The 13,975-nt window shown below is 42.0% G+C and overlaps 1 protein-coding gene across 1 annotated transcript in view; it reads right to left on the reverse strand.

Moving 5' to 3' along the window:
- The window catches only part of CycD (cyclin D), a 120,977-nt gene that overhangs the window by 56,195 nt on the left and 50,807 nt on the right, over positions 1-13,975 (reverse strand). Inside the window, exon 3 of the mRNA XM_046630742.2 lies at positions 4,162-4,295. The gene's annotated coding sequence lies outside the window, so the exon portion shown is untranslated. The remainder of the gene's footprint in view (positions 1-4,161; positions 4,296-13,975) is intronic.

Consider the following 13,975-nt stretch of genomic DNA (forward strand, 5'->3'; position numbering starts at 1 on the left):
GCGCAACAGACTCGTCGACGAAGACGCTGCTGCTGCAACGGTCGTCCTCTCGTCGCCGGTCTGATCAAGGAATCCTCTCAGCTCGGCGCAGCGCTAGATCGTTTTCATAATTGGCAGGTAAGCAATTCGGTCTTTTCCTCCTGATGCGGACCCGCCTTCGTCCTCGTCCTCGTCTTCCTTCGCCCCTGCAGCGTCGAGAGTCACGTACATACCGGGGCCCCGAGTCCTCGAGGACCTGGAGCCCACCAAGGACTTCTTCACCGCAGGAGGATGCCCCCACCGCGAGGTCCCTGGCTCTGGGACCTTCCTCTTCTTCTTCTCTCCCCGACTCTCTCGATCCACCGTTTCCCATCGCTTCTTCTCGTTGTGGCGGCGGTGCCGACGAAACATCCTTTAATATCTCTTGCCGCCCTCTCTTCGCCCGTCTAGCCGGGCGCCGCTCCTCCCGCCCTTCCTCCCCCTTTCCTCCTTCTCTCTCTCTCTCTCTCTCTCTCTCTCTTTCTCTCTCTTTCTTAAGCTGCTATGCGCCTCCTCGCCGCACGGAGGAGAGGGCCTATTCTCCCGTGAACCGCACTCCTTTCTCGATACCATCTCTTGATGGAATGCCTTCTGCGCGGCGAGACTCGAGTAGTAGTACTGGACCGTACAGGTATACCTACAGCTACCTGCCGCTGCCAACGCCGCCGACCAAGACCAGGTTGTGGTTGTGTTATACCCACCGTGTTGCATACAATCTGGTGTGAGGAATTAACGGATCACCTCGTGATCCGCGGTGAAAAATGATTAGAGATCATTTTCGAACATAGGTACATATACGTGCACGAGCATGGCGACGAGTTCGTAAAGATATATACGCTTTTCGTTAAACCTCTTCTCCGCAATCACTTTTCCTCAATCGTAACTTTACAGGATAACATTTAATGGTACAGTATACTCGAAAACCGCATATCAATGGCGAACCGTTCAAAATGTCTCAAACACCATGCTTCGCAAGATTGCGACGACGATGTTGAACGGTGCATCCGTCAATCGACCAGAGCATCGACATCACCGGTCATTTTTGCTTCTCAAAATAATGCGACCCGTAGCTCTCTCGAGACGAGCGACTGGCTAAATCTCCATATAATTCGCGGAGCTCGTCGTCGTGTCCGCGCGCGTGTTGTGTCCCACAATGTCATTCTCTCTCTATCTCTCTCTTTTCCTCTCTCTCTCTGTCTGGCCGTGACAGTCGCTATGCAGCAACTAGACCAGTCATCCGTGTCACGAACCTCTTTACGTACCTAGCTTCGAGGGCGGGAATAAATCGGAGAAGCCGGTGCGGCTTGGTGGGAGATAGCGCGACCTTAACCTTCCGATTTGATCTCGTCGGCGCGGGACCTTCGAAGTTTGACGATCGCGAGCAGCGCGTGAGTCGAATAACGCTCCACCACCGGCGGGAAGCGAGAGAGAGAGAAAAAGAGAGGAAGAGAGATAAGGATACTCTCTGGAATGGATTACTATATTTCGGCCTCCACGGACCGCCTTTGAGCTCGGCTCTCATATACTTACATATGCACCTACTTCTTCTACCGTAGAAACTTATGATGTAGTACATATACAAGACCCCCAAGTAAATTCAGGGCTGTACCAAAGCATCTCTCTACCCAGTGTTCAAAGTTGCTACATTTTCAGTTTAGCGGTACTATCGCAAAAGGTATCAAGAACCAACTCCAACCTCGTTCAAAAGAGAAATACTATCAACTCAATCGTGAATCCTTTAGGTTCGTTTCTTCGAAATTCACGAACTATCTAATAAATATGAACAAATCTAGCATTTCACCGGTCAGTTATCAATAATCCCTCGTTAATCTGGGCTTCAGTTCCGCACGCTCACAGCAGTAATTCACACGTGGCACGCAAACGACGCAAATTAGAATGTACGGTTTACATCCTCTTCAAGTCGCATAAAATTAAATTTTCCCCGACATACGCGTAGATCACATTCCGAGATGATACAGGAATGACGGAATGAAAAGCTTCGCGTAGACTTCCGCATCATTTCCACGATTCGATGGGCCAAACGACAACCGAGGGGAGAGAGTTGCACCCCGTATTACCAAGAGGAGTATTGGGAGAAGGAATCGGTCAAAGGATAGAGGGAGCCGCATTCCTCTCTCACCGTGCATCGGAGGCCGGGTGGTTCCGAAGTCCCAAGGCAACGCCGGCCGCTGATATCTTCATCCTATCATAACTCGAACACACGAGAGCGGCGCGTTGTCGTTGTGCGTCTGTAACACAAATAGGAGGAGGCGTCCGGAGGTGTGTAGGTGGAGAGGCAGCGAGATAGCGTGCCTCCGCCACCGCCTCCACCTTCGCCACTGCTTCGGACGCAATAAAAAGAACCTCCGTAAAGCAACCCTCCGCGACGACGCGCTTATCGTACAAGCGAGAAGAGTACGGATCAAAAGGCGAGAGAGGACGAGAAGAAGAAGGACTCCGACTCGTCCTGCCGGTTTTGTCTTCTAACGGTTACATACCTCTATATCTCTCGCTACCACACGCGTACAACTTCACCTGCGTCATAGACGAGCATCTTTTCTATTAGGTAAACGCGCACCTCTGCTTTCCTAGACAGTCTATGCGTACGTCTTTACTTGCGGAGCACGGACGCGGCGCGAGACTCTACCGAGTCTCCTAACTCCTCCCATCCTCGCGATGCATCTCGGCGAGCATTCACGGCGTCACGCGACTATGTGACAGTTGAAAAATCCTCCTAATTAATTGTAATCGTGCAGCGGGGACTCTGCAGCAGGTCGGATTAAATCCTCCGGGGAAATTGAAACGGTCCCATCCTCCTCCCGTCGTTAACCAAATCCAGTGTCATAAAAGCTCGGCATAGTCGACGTCGATTTTTCAACTCGACTATTTAAACCTCCACCACCACCTTGCATATTCTCAAAGCCTTGTTTTTCCTTTTCTGTACCTTCTTTTTCACGGTTTATTATTACCGTTGTTGTTGTTGTTGTTGTTATTATTATTATTATTGTTGTTGTTGTTGTTATTATCACTATTTTTCTGTCTTTTCAATGCCTCCTACTTTTTTGTCCTTTGTTGCTTTGGTTTCTATTCTATCCGCTGTTTGAAAGTTTAAATACCTTCTCCGGACGATTTCACTGCACACGCATACTAATACACGTGTATGGTAGGTGTGTATTACTGCATACCATCGCATATCTGTAGTATACCTGACATTCAACTATGCAAATTGTGTAAATATTTGAGTACACTCAGATCGCGTATGGTAAATTCGGGTAAATTAATGATTTTACGGACAGATTACTAACAAAGCCCTAATATCATTGCGGAGACCAAATGAGATGAAACTGCGTAGGTACAGCAAGTACATGTACAATTAACGATAAGTTATACAAGTGGAAGTATAATAAATTCATGTTTGGTAAAATTATAAAATTATTCGAGCAAGGACAAAGTGAACATAGCTCATGTCGCTTTTTGCAAATATACAAATGTCAATAAGTTTGCGATGCAGATTTCTGATCGATGCGTAAGACGTAAATATTTTCCGCCAAAGATGTTTGTTTAAAAAACGATCACTTGGGTAGTTATTCGGTCGTGTGATTGAATTCAGTTGAATGAAGACGAATACGAAGACTGAAGTACTGATATTGCGTGTATATATCGACAAATTCCGAGCACCTCGTCGAAGGAAGGAAGAGCCTTTTAATACAATGGATTCGAAAGGTAACATAAAATTGATTTATAAGCTGCTCACGCGGCTCCGAAACGTAACATAGAAAATACTTAGATAATGTCTTCGGGTTTACAGTGAGGCCCAATTGGGAAGGCGCGGGTATATCTCGACTCTCTTCAGGGGCCCCGAGAAATAAGCGCCACGGTATCTTCTCGGGGCGCTCGAAGGGTGTTCGAAGGTAGTAAATTCTGGGATGATTAAAGGTCGCTCCGTGCCGCGCGGCGCGGGTCTTTCTCTCCGAGAGGCACCCACCCTCCAAGCCTTCGGCCCGGAGTCCCAACTGCTCGCCTTCTACTCTCACACGTGATACTGCACGCGGCGCACATTCGCTCATCGCGGTTTCTCACAAAAGGACTACCAAAAGTCACATCAAATCCCTGCATGAGGGAAAGATTCCAAGCTGCACGCACCTTTTGTTTAGATCATCAAAGTTCTCCTCCTTGTTCTTCTTTTTCTCGAGGCTCCACCTCGGGTTCCACAAGACGTACTGCAGACTTGTAAATTTTACATCCAGTTGGTCTCAGCCGCGTAGAAATTGACGTCCCTGAAAAAGATGAACAGAAAAATCATCGTGAGTATTAATACAAGGAGTTTCTGGACACAGATTCCTACTACCGATACTTACCGACATCTTACCCATACTCAGGGGTTCGTCGCAGTCACGTCATCGCGGAGAAGAGTTCGAGTCCTAGTAAGATGTCGGTAAGTGTCGGCAGCAGAAATCTGCGTCCAGAACCCCTCTTGTTTTACTACTATCATCAATAGTCATATAAATCGGGGTATACTGTTCCATCGATTCGAAATTGGACTGCTTCCTGCATTGCTGGTTTTAAAAATTAACACAGGTTACGCGATAAATTTCAACAGACACAATATTTCGTAAGAGGCAGACGTACGTGTTGTGTACGTGAATATTACACGAATACATGTATGACAAGCGTGCAAGTTTCCTTCGTATAGATCGGCAATTATCGACAAATTTTTAGAACCGACGACCTCGTTAGTTGGCGTTACATACAAATACCGAATGGTTAAATTTCGTCGGTGTCAGCTTACCTGAGCGCGGTGCAGCTACACGTATAAGGTATATCTCAGTTAGCTACTTCCTCGTACAAAGCACGAGCAAATCGCACATATCGGTTGTTACCTACACACGCGCGTAATTTCCAGTGAACGGTCAATAAACTCGACTAATATATTTAGGAGGAATAAATTGCCCAGTTACGGTGCGATATCCGGGATTATTTGTTACGATTGTTCATCGTTGTGATGGATTCGAAAATTTGCTAGTCTTTATCGCCCGATTGAAAATTCGTGTTACAAGAATCTGGATTATCAATCAGCTATAGATCGGTATTTGTATTAAAAAAGGGGAGAGATTTGGAAATTGGCATCGTCGATGTTCCTTTCTCTCTCGTCGACTCTCTCAATAATTTCGGCGCCTCGAATTTTTCACACCTTTCGTCAATCAGCGTTCGACGTCTAACAGCTGGTACGATTATGAAAACGAGAAAGGGCTTACGCAGAAAATTTCACGCGACCTACATAGAACGTACCCACACGTTTACGTACCCTAAGGAACAGGTATAACGTAATTGCGAACTCCACTGACAAACCAGTAAGACAAGGAGAAGATTTACGACACGATACATTCTACGCCGCTAAGAAGAATAGGTAATGCAAAAAGTTTGCAAGGTGTAACGTTATAATATTGACGGGTTGTTGGCCCGGTCGGAGCGGCCATTTTACGGCGATCGAATATCGATATGTATTATATATGTATGTACATATATATATATATATATATATATATATACGCATGTACATACGTATATATAATGGCGACCGCCTGGCGTATATCCGTCTTAATATCCTAGCCGGCCACCTTCCACCCACGACGAGTATACCTATATATAGGTAGGTATGGATATAGATATAGGTATAGAGATCGATGTATTTCACACGCGCGGCCGAGATACGCAGTGCTTCCCAACCCGCGGATACAGAGTCGCAGACTCGGGTGAAAAATTTCCCATCTTTCTCATTCTGCGTTATAAAAAAAAAAAAACTCCGATTTACTTTTTACAAAGTAAAGCACTTAGACGTGTGATTGTAAAATGAATGTTGATTAAATTTAGGGAAAATCCTTTGAATATACTCAAAGGTCTGGAAAAATTTATCCCGCGTTAAAATGATGCAGTTCATTTTGTCACTCCCGTTAAAAATCTAATTTCAATTTCTTTACAATTGAAGTTAATGGTCTGGGTGTATCAATTGTATGTAACAAGCGTGTGCAAAAGTTCAGAGAAAATGAGGTAGGATTGAGAACCGTTTCTGCTGCTCTTTAACGCGTTTCATTTCAGTGCGATACTGCCGGCTGATGGGTGAGTTTACTCGTTCACATCAGAGATAGCCTGACGGATATTTAAAGTTGTGTCAGAAGGAGCCTCGCTCCGCTGGCGCCGCGTTATTATACCTTCTCACCCACACACTGAGTGAAAACGGCAACGGGAAGCAGTGGAATTCCGTACACGTACACAAAGAAGATTCGTACACATGCACCAATGAAAAGAATTAAAACGAAATGAAAAGGAATGATTAAAGAAAAAAAAAAGAAAAAATTAGACGACTGATTTTAAAATAAGGAATCAGCGGATATTACACGTACAAACACACGCGACTAAATCGGGAAGTGTTAGCTGATATTGGGAAAAAATAGAATTAATTGTAAAAAGAGATTGTTTTAGGTTCTTCGGTGGCGCGACGAAAATTATTGTAAATTTGGCAATTGACGAGAAGAGGAATGTTGCCCGAGGTTTTTTCGGGCACGAACAAGTAGGATAACAAGTACGAAGAAGCAGGGTTATACGGTACATCTTACGCGCTATCTAATCACTATGCTGGATGTTCGCTTCCGCCCTTGATTTATACATATACTACATGCATGTGCGTTATATATGCGCGTGTGTGTATATGCATGCAAGCGAGGTGTACCTAGACGTATAATATATATAATCTTTTATTCTCGTTTTGTCTTTCTCATTATTCGGCCGAGTCTAGCGTCTAGACCGCGTACCTGCGTCATACATGCATGCATATGTGCATTTACACCTGTAAGTATGTCGCATACCCAGAATCGAGAACTGAATGTGAACGGAGTCGAGTTGGTTCGGAGTTTGGAACGGAACGAGGAACGATACCGTATTTATGCAGTAAGACAAAAACACTGCAATGTATTACATAATATACTAAAACTTGACTGGATCAATACGACATCTGTACTTTGCATGTTCCTCGATCCTCAATCACATTCCGCAGTTTAAAAATTGATTAATTTAAATGGTTGACTGAAAAAACGAAATGCACGACTCGCGGACAAGAAAAAATATCGGAAAGAAGTTGCTGCGAGCAAAAAAAAAAATATATATATATGTATAAAAGAACACTGAATGAATAGGTGATAATTTGAAAAATTTGAATGAACAACAAGGTTGGGAGGGGGATAAATGACTCGGGTTTATTTACCTCTGCTGTGGGATGAAAGAAAGAGAGAGAGAGAGGGAAAGGGCTTCGGCGTGGGCGGTTTAGACAAGCAAGATACGTGTTCCTAGGTCGACGTTCGGGCCGTCAAGAGTGCAGGTGAATGTGAAATGACGTTAGGTCCAGACGTCTGGGCCAACCGAGCGGCTCGACGCCCTAGAGACATACCTAGACGGGATTGCGGAGTACGCAATGCGAGGGCGAATGCTGCGGTTATTATAATTCTAAGATGAGGCCGGTGAGGAAGAAGGTTTTTCTAATATGCGAGTTCACTTGTACGCGGTCAGTGATATAAACGATCATTAAATTGTGACGTCTTACAAGTGATTTCAAGATTCCTTCGATCATTCGCTTCTGGGATGAAGGAAAATTTGATCGGAAATAATTCAATGATGCCTGCGTTTTTAAAGTTCATCGATTCCGACAGATTTTAAAAACAATTTCCATCATATTTTGTCAAATCAAAGTTAATTGAGAATCGCGTACATTGCGATGATAACTTTTATTCGTTTTCATCCGTTCAATGTTTACAAACTTTAAAGTAAATATCTCAAAATGATTTCAAATAATTTACAATCTATGATGAATAATATCGAAGTTTAATTTTTTCGTAATACCCGTCCGACAGACAGGTTCACGACGTTTAAATATCCTTCATATTTTCAGCCGCGATTAAAGGTGACTCGTTTGAGAAAAATCGTAACGAGTGCAAAAAAGTAAACACGCGTACGTGAATATGTACGTATAAAAATATAATCGAACAAGAAGGTGAGGTAGCATACATTTCTCCCCCCCCCCCCCCCCCCCCCTCTTCCCCCCTGTCTCGTTCGACTCTCTTTCTCTGTTTTTCCATTAAATTTTAATCGCATGCCCATCTGTGTAAATCTTTATAAATATACACGAGCATATACGAAAAAATATACAACCTGTGCGCAATTATATCGCTTTTGCGCCTGTAGAACGCGTCTACAAACGTTGATCGTAACATTATCTGATAAGTCGTGCCCGTTCCTTCCATATCGAAGGTACCCACTGCAGGGTTAGCTGCGAAGGAGTCAGTCACGCTCTAAGGACTCGATATGATGCGAGAGAGGCGGACTTAGCGTACCGAGACAATTAATGAAAACTGGCTAATCGTCAGTGCCGCTAATTAGCGGTTGATAAACGGACGCCGAGCCTTCCTCCTCGACGTTGCGCCGCGCCGAGGGTCGTCGAAAATTGACGGTTGCCTAAATTAGGAAATTGCAGGAACGAAAAAACCAGACGTGCAAAACAGAAATTGTTGACAATAATTACAGCGATGAATTTTTCCTTCCTTTCAAATTTCTGTTCTCTCTGATCGTGAATATCAAATTTGTGTTTCTAATAAGAAAAAAAAAAAAAAAAAAAAACTATCAACAACTAGACGCGAATCGGTAAGGCGATCCCCGCGTTTGCAGATTCCTTCAATAATTTTCGTATGTTCTCATTCCTTAGGTAATCTTATTCTCGTTCCTCCAGCTCTTCGCAGTGTTTTTTCCTCTAACGAAGCCGGGTTAGACCGAGATCTGGTCTCGGCCAATGGCACGCCGGCATGTGTGCAGCACCTCTGCGTGCACAACATTTCTACTCGGACCGCCGCCACGCTTCCAGCCAGCACCGGGAAGCCGCAAACCGGTAGAAAATTCACAATCAGTCGAGCAGCTCGCGATTTTATTTACCTCTGATCGGATTGAATTTTAATTTTTTTAAATACTTGTTTATTCATATCTTACAGCTATAAGATTCGTCTCAATTATCGTCACAAATATTTCCAATTATTAATCATGTATTTACATATATTATATGTATAAATATTATGTACATATGCTTATTTTTAAAAGAGTTTATATTAGGGTGAAAAAAATTTATGCATAATGCAAGACTGAATTTTATAATTTTTTTTAGAAATCGTACCGCGCCGGAAACGCGGAATTTACCAGGCCCTGTGATAGGTGAATAATATGTACGGAGTACATGATACGTAGTGATAGAATCCGTTATCAGTTATCTCTGCAACTGACGACTTCGCCCCGTTTCTAGGTCGAAAATTAAAACGACCTTCGGTGAAAGTCGGTCGTCGATTTAAAAACGCGCGCGTGCAGCACGGCTTATAAGTGTGTACGATACGCAGTTGCAAATCGATGCAATCATGCGGAAAAACTGGAAGGATATAATTAGTTAGGCGAGTGCAAAGCTCTCTTGCTTTTCAATCCGATTGGATTTCTATCTGCGCGTGCAGCAATAAGGCAGAAATTTGACACGTAATGTATGTATGTATGTATGTATGTACATAAATTGTATATAATACATAGCGACGTTTCTATATTTTCGAATCGGTGGATTAGGCGTGGTGGGAAATTGTGTCAGACGAAATTTGCGGGATAAGAATCTGCAGGTGGGGAGGGAATAGATAATACAAATTAAACGTATAATATACGGTGATAATTTGTCGTTTACCGTTCGCAGAACGTACGACGTGATCGGTCACATTCGTATTTCGCTGCTGTGAACAATGCCGAGGAAATAATTATAACAGATTTGACCGCGCGGTCATTTTAGAAACAGGAGAAAAACAAATGAATAATCTAAAACGATTCTCAACGAACGGAGAAAATATTGATGAGAAAAATGTTCCGTATCGGAGAAATTTTATTTCAGCCCGACGTATTACCGGAATATGTAAAGCTTTGAAAGAAGCAAAAAAAATTGTGCAAGATTTTTGTAGATAAAAAAATAAGACAATCGGGAAGAATTGGCAAATTTTTTAAACACGGCAGAGATTCAATATCCGCCTGCAGGTTATTGTCAAGATAATATTTATACCGAATCTCGTTGGTTATATCTGCAACATTTCTTATCAAAATCAACTCTCCGTGATAATAAAATTTCACGCGTGGCAAACCAGAGGCCCCGACGAATGTACATACATTACAATGTATTCGTGCACACGTTTATACGCACACGTATGTTGTACGTAAATTGTAACAAAATACATAGCCGAGCGTTAAACGCAAGTAGATATAATGCAAGTTGCTTACAACGACGTCGCGTCGTTAGGCGTCGGGTACGCGATACGTATGTACGTGCATACATGCAGACTCATAATGTACACATATATGCTATTTTTCACATGACATATACGTACTTTGACACACTTGCAGGTAACGCAAGCCGACGTTTTTTGATGCTCGTTCGTCTCTTTGCTTTGTATACGCGAATATATACATACACACGTGTCTGTGTGTGTGTGTTTTACTTGTATTTTACACACAGCTGCAGCCGCTTAGTTGACCTCTATTACGATACACAGCTGATAAATCAGCCGTTGCTGGTTGAAGAAAGAGAGAGAGAGAGAGAGAAGAGAGAATTTAAACAAAATATTGTGAAAAAAAAAAGAATTGCAACTTTGTAACATTCCGTTTCCTATCTCGACGGTAAAAGCCTCGTGTCTAATCCCCTCCTCTTCTTTTCGTGTAAAAAACAATTTTTTTATTACTTCATAGCACGGTTTCAGACGATACGTATGATAATGATAATAATGATTATATCAGTGCAGGAATAATAAGTCGGAGATACAGAATCGGTCGAGTAGCTGGCGATTTTGAGTTTTTTTTTTTTCTTGTTTATCTGTCTTTATATTCTGTTTCGTTTTTTTTTTTTGTTTTTTTTCTTTTTTTTTTAATCTCATTGCCTTCGCAACAGTTTTTCAAATTAATTACGTCGATTACGTAAGGCTGTGTTCGGGGCAAAGCGAGTCGATATATATGCAGCCGATTCGATACCGCAACAAAGTCTTCGAATATGTATAACTTTGTACGTACATGACATTTCTACACACACGTATATATCGATTCGCGTATTCGTTCAGTCGTTAATTAGAGACATCGAGATAGGTGTGCTGTAAATCGTTTCTTCTCAACGCTCGTCTGCGGCTGAATAACTTCTTTTTTTTTCGCCAACATCGCAGGCGAGGAGTAAAGAAAAAAGAAAGAGAGACAGACAGACAGAAACGCCTCTTTCAAGTACCGATGGTACAATTATCCAAAATTTATGTATTCGCAAAAGTAAGTATTTCAAAAACATGATATACGGGTCTGACGAGTTTCGTTAAAGTTTTTCAAAAACAACGCCAATGAACGAATGGCGGATTTATAAAATAGGTAATAACACTAATAACGAATAGGGACGCATCAACGTGTAAATATAAATATATATATATATATATTTATATTTATATATATATAATATATTTAACCTTATAACCAACTCAAGCGCAATCTTGCATCTGACGTGTAAACCACCCACCTTGTTATACTCGTTCCTCGGTTAAATAATCCGCGTCTCTCTAATCTATATGACTCAAATTTAAACACATAGGTACACGTATACGAGACGAACGAATGCGTTTAATCAAGCACCGAGAGTCTGATTATCGCATACATGTACGTACGTATGCATGTACGAATGTATGTGTAATATAATATATGTAGTATAACGGCGTGTGCAAGTTTGCCGGTGGTATTTCGGTTATCTGATAAAATTCTCTGCACGAGGAGCAGAAGAGGGAAGAAATTAAGAGAGCTGAAAATACGTGTTTGTCTAAGAATTATATTTTCGCAGGCATCGAGTTTGTTACGAAGCAGCATTGGAAGGAGGGAAAAATAACTTTTCTGCAACGCGGTAGTATGATAGAATAATTCGAAGAACTGACAGAATTTTTAAACTCTATGCTTCATGTTTTTACATTTTTTTTTTCCTTCAAAAGTACACAACGTTTCGGAAAAGAGAAGTGAAAAAACAAAAAACGAACGATGTAAATTGAATTTTTATCTACCCGTTGTAATTGCTGCGCAGTGACGTAAGAATATTGACTTGCGTCACGTCGGGAATAAACCAGATGTCGTTTGTTTGATTATAAAAATTTTCTTATTTTTCTTATTTCTTTTTGTGAATTCAACTTTCAACTCGTCGTCTCTTTCCCCCCTTACATAGAATTCGTCTCGCTTTCCTTATCGCCTAAGTTTCACGCTTCATTTCTGTTCTGATCGCAAACTTCTGACCTGATTTGCGCCAGCTGTTCGATTTGCAAATTTACCACATATCTGCTTTTATTCTTTCAACGAAATCATCAACATCGAATTATTCCGAACATTCCGTGACGCGTGAAAGTTTAATCGGAATATTATATTCTGCATTCGGCGTATGCATAAAATTGATAAACCATGCGATAGTACCTACAGAGGCAAGTAACAGTTTCTCCACGTTCCGTGGGTTTAATTTACTCTTTATCTCTTTCCACTTTGTGCGTATAATTAATAACCAACCGAAGGAAGTGCGGTGTGGCATATCATCAGTTTCCCGGTATGCGTACCGTACCGAACAAATCACGTACACATCATTGTATAAATATCCCTATTTTCGTCATCGCTACGCCTTCAGCGGTACAACAAGGTACTTTAATTAACTATGTTTAAATGCAGTGCATATTACACGCACGATCGTTACTAATTCCTTAAATAATCCGTCACGTGTTTAACAATTATCTCGGTATTCTCATTGCCATTCGAAATGTCGAATCACTTTTATTGTAATTTTTGTAACAACACTGACTTAAATAAAATTAAGTGGAATGAGAAATTTTGAACCAATGACGAATTTTTTTTTTTATAATCTTGACAAAATATTACAGGATTCGTACGTTTTTTGGAATCTGAAATTCCCTTAGTTTTCCACGTATTCCAGTCTGTAAATAGGATTTTTCCATTAACCTTTAATAAAATTTACCGCTGACAATAACGATAATTTCTGTACACATTAATACCAATACCTCCTTTAATATTACCTAGTTAACTATATTACTCTCTGACTATCAATTTACAAACAACAGGTTACGATTTTCCGTAAGAAAAAAAAAAAATAAATAAAAAAAGAAACGGTTCGGTATCAAGTAATATGTAGATAGAATGTGTGAAAAATTTCATTCTTATTTTCGAATTTCCCTATTCCTGATTTTTCAGGTTCGTCACTGTGCGTACAAACCCTGCACAAGTGCCTGTCCTAGACAATACCGAAAAGACGTTATATTATATTGTAAGATATTACTCCCCGTTGCACCAGGTGCGAAAAAGACGTCCTCGTGCCATTTTTCTCCCTTTCCGTTTTCCCTCTTCCCTTCTTTCTTTCTTTCTTTCTTTCATTCTTCGGCTTATTTTTCTCGCATATTTTTCCCCCCGTCCCCTCGTCCTCCTCTCTCATTTTCGGCCAAGATTATCGTGCGCCGACTGCCCGCCCCATGCCTCATGGTTATCCCCTCGCGTGGCGGGCAGATGTCTCATTGTCATGCTAAGGGACTCGGCCGTCTCAGATCGCCGAGTTCAACATCTTTCGCCATAGGTAGACTCAAACCGCGACCGTCAGGTTTGACGTACGTTACGTTACGGAAAGTTGGTCGGTAACCAAACGAGGGGTGCCGAGACGAGTCTCACAATCAGCCTGCTTCGGGGGGTTAGAGAAACCGCTTCGGAATCGCGGCTGACGCAAGGCTGCCCTACCTATATGCGTAAGAGGGTAAGAGAGCTTCCGAATTTTGTTCCCCTCTGCCGTCTTTCGAAAAAAAGAAGCGCGAAGAAAAAATGACGGTGTTTTTGGCACCGTATAAAAAAA

The sequence above is a fragment of the Neodiprion pinetum genome, chromosome 6 (genome assembly GCF_021155775.2).
Source record: "Neodiprion pinetum isolate iyNeoPine1 chromosome 6, iyNeoPine1.2, whole genome shotgun sequence".
Classification (NCBI taxonomy): domain Eukaryota; kingdom Metazoa; phylum Arthropoda; class Insecta; order Hymenoptera; family Diprionidae; genus Neodiprion; species Neodiprion pinetum.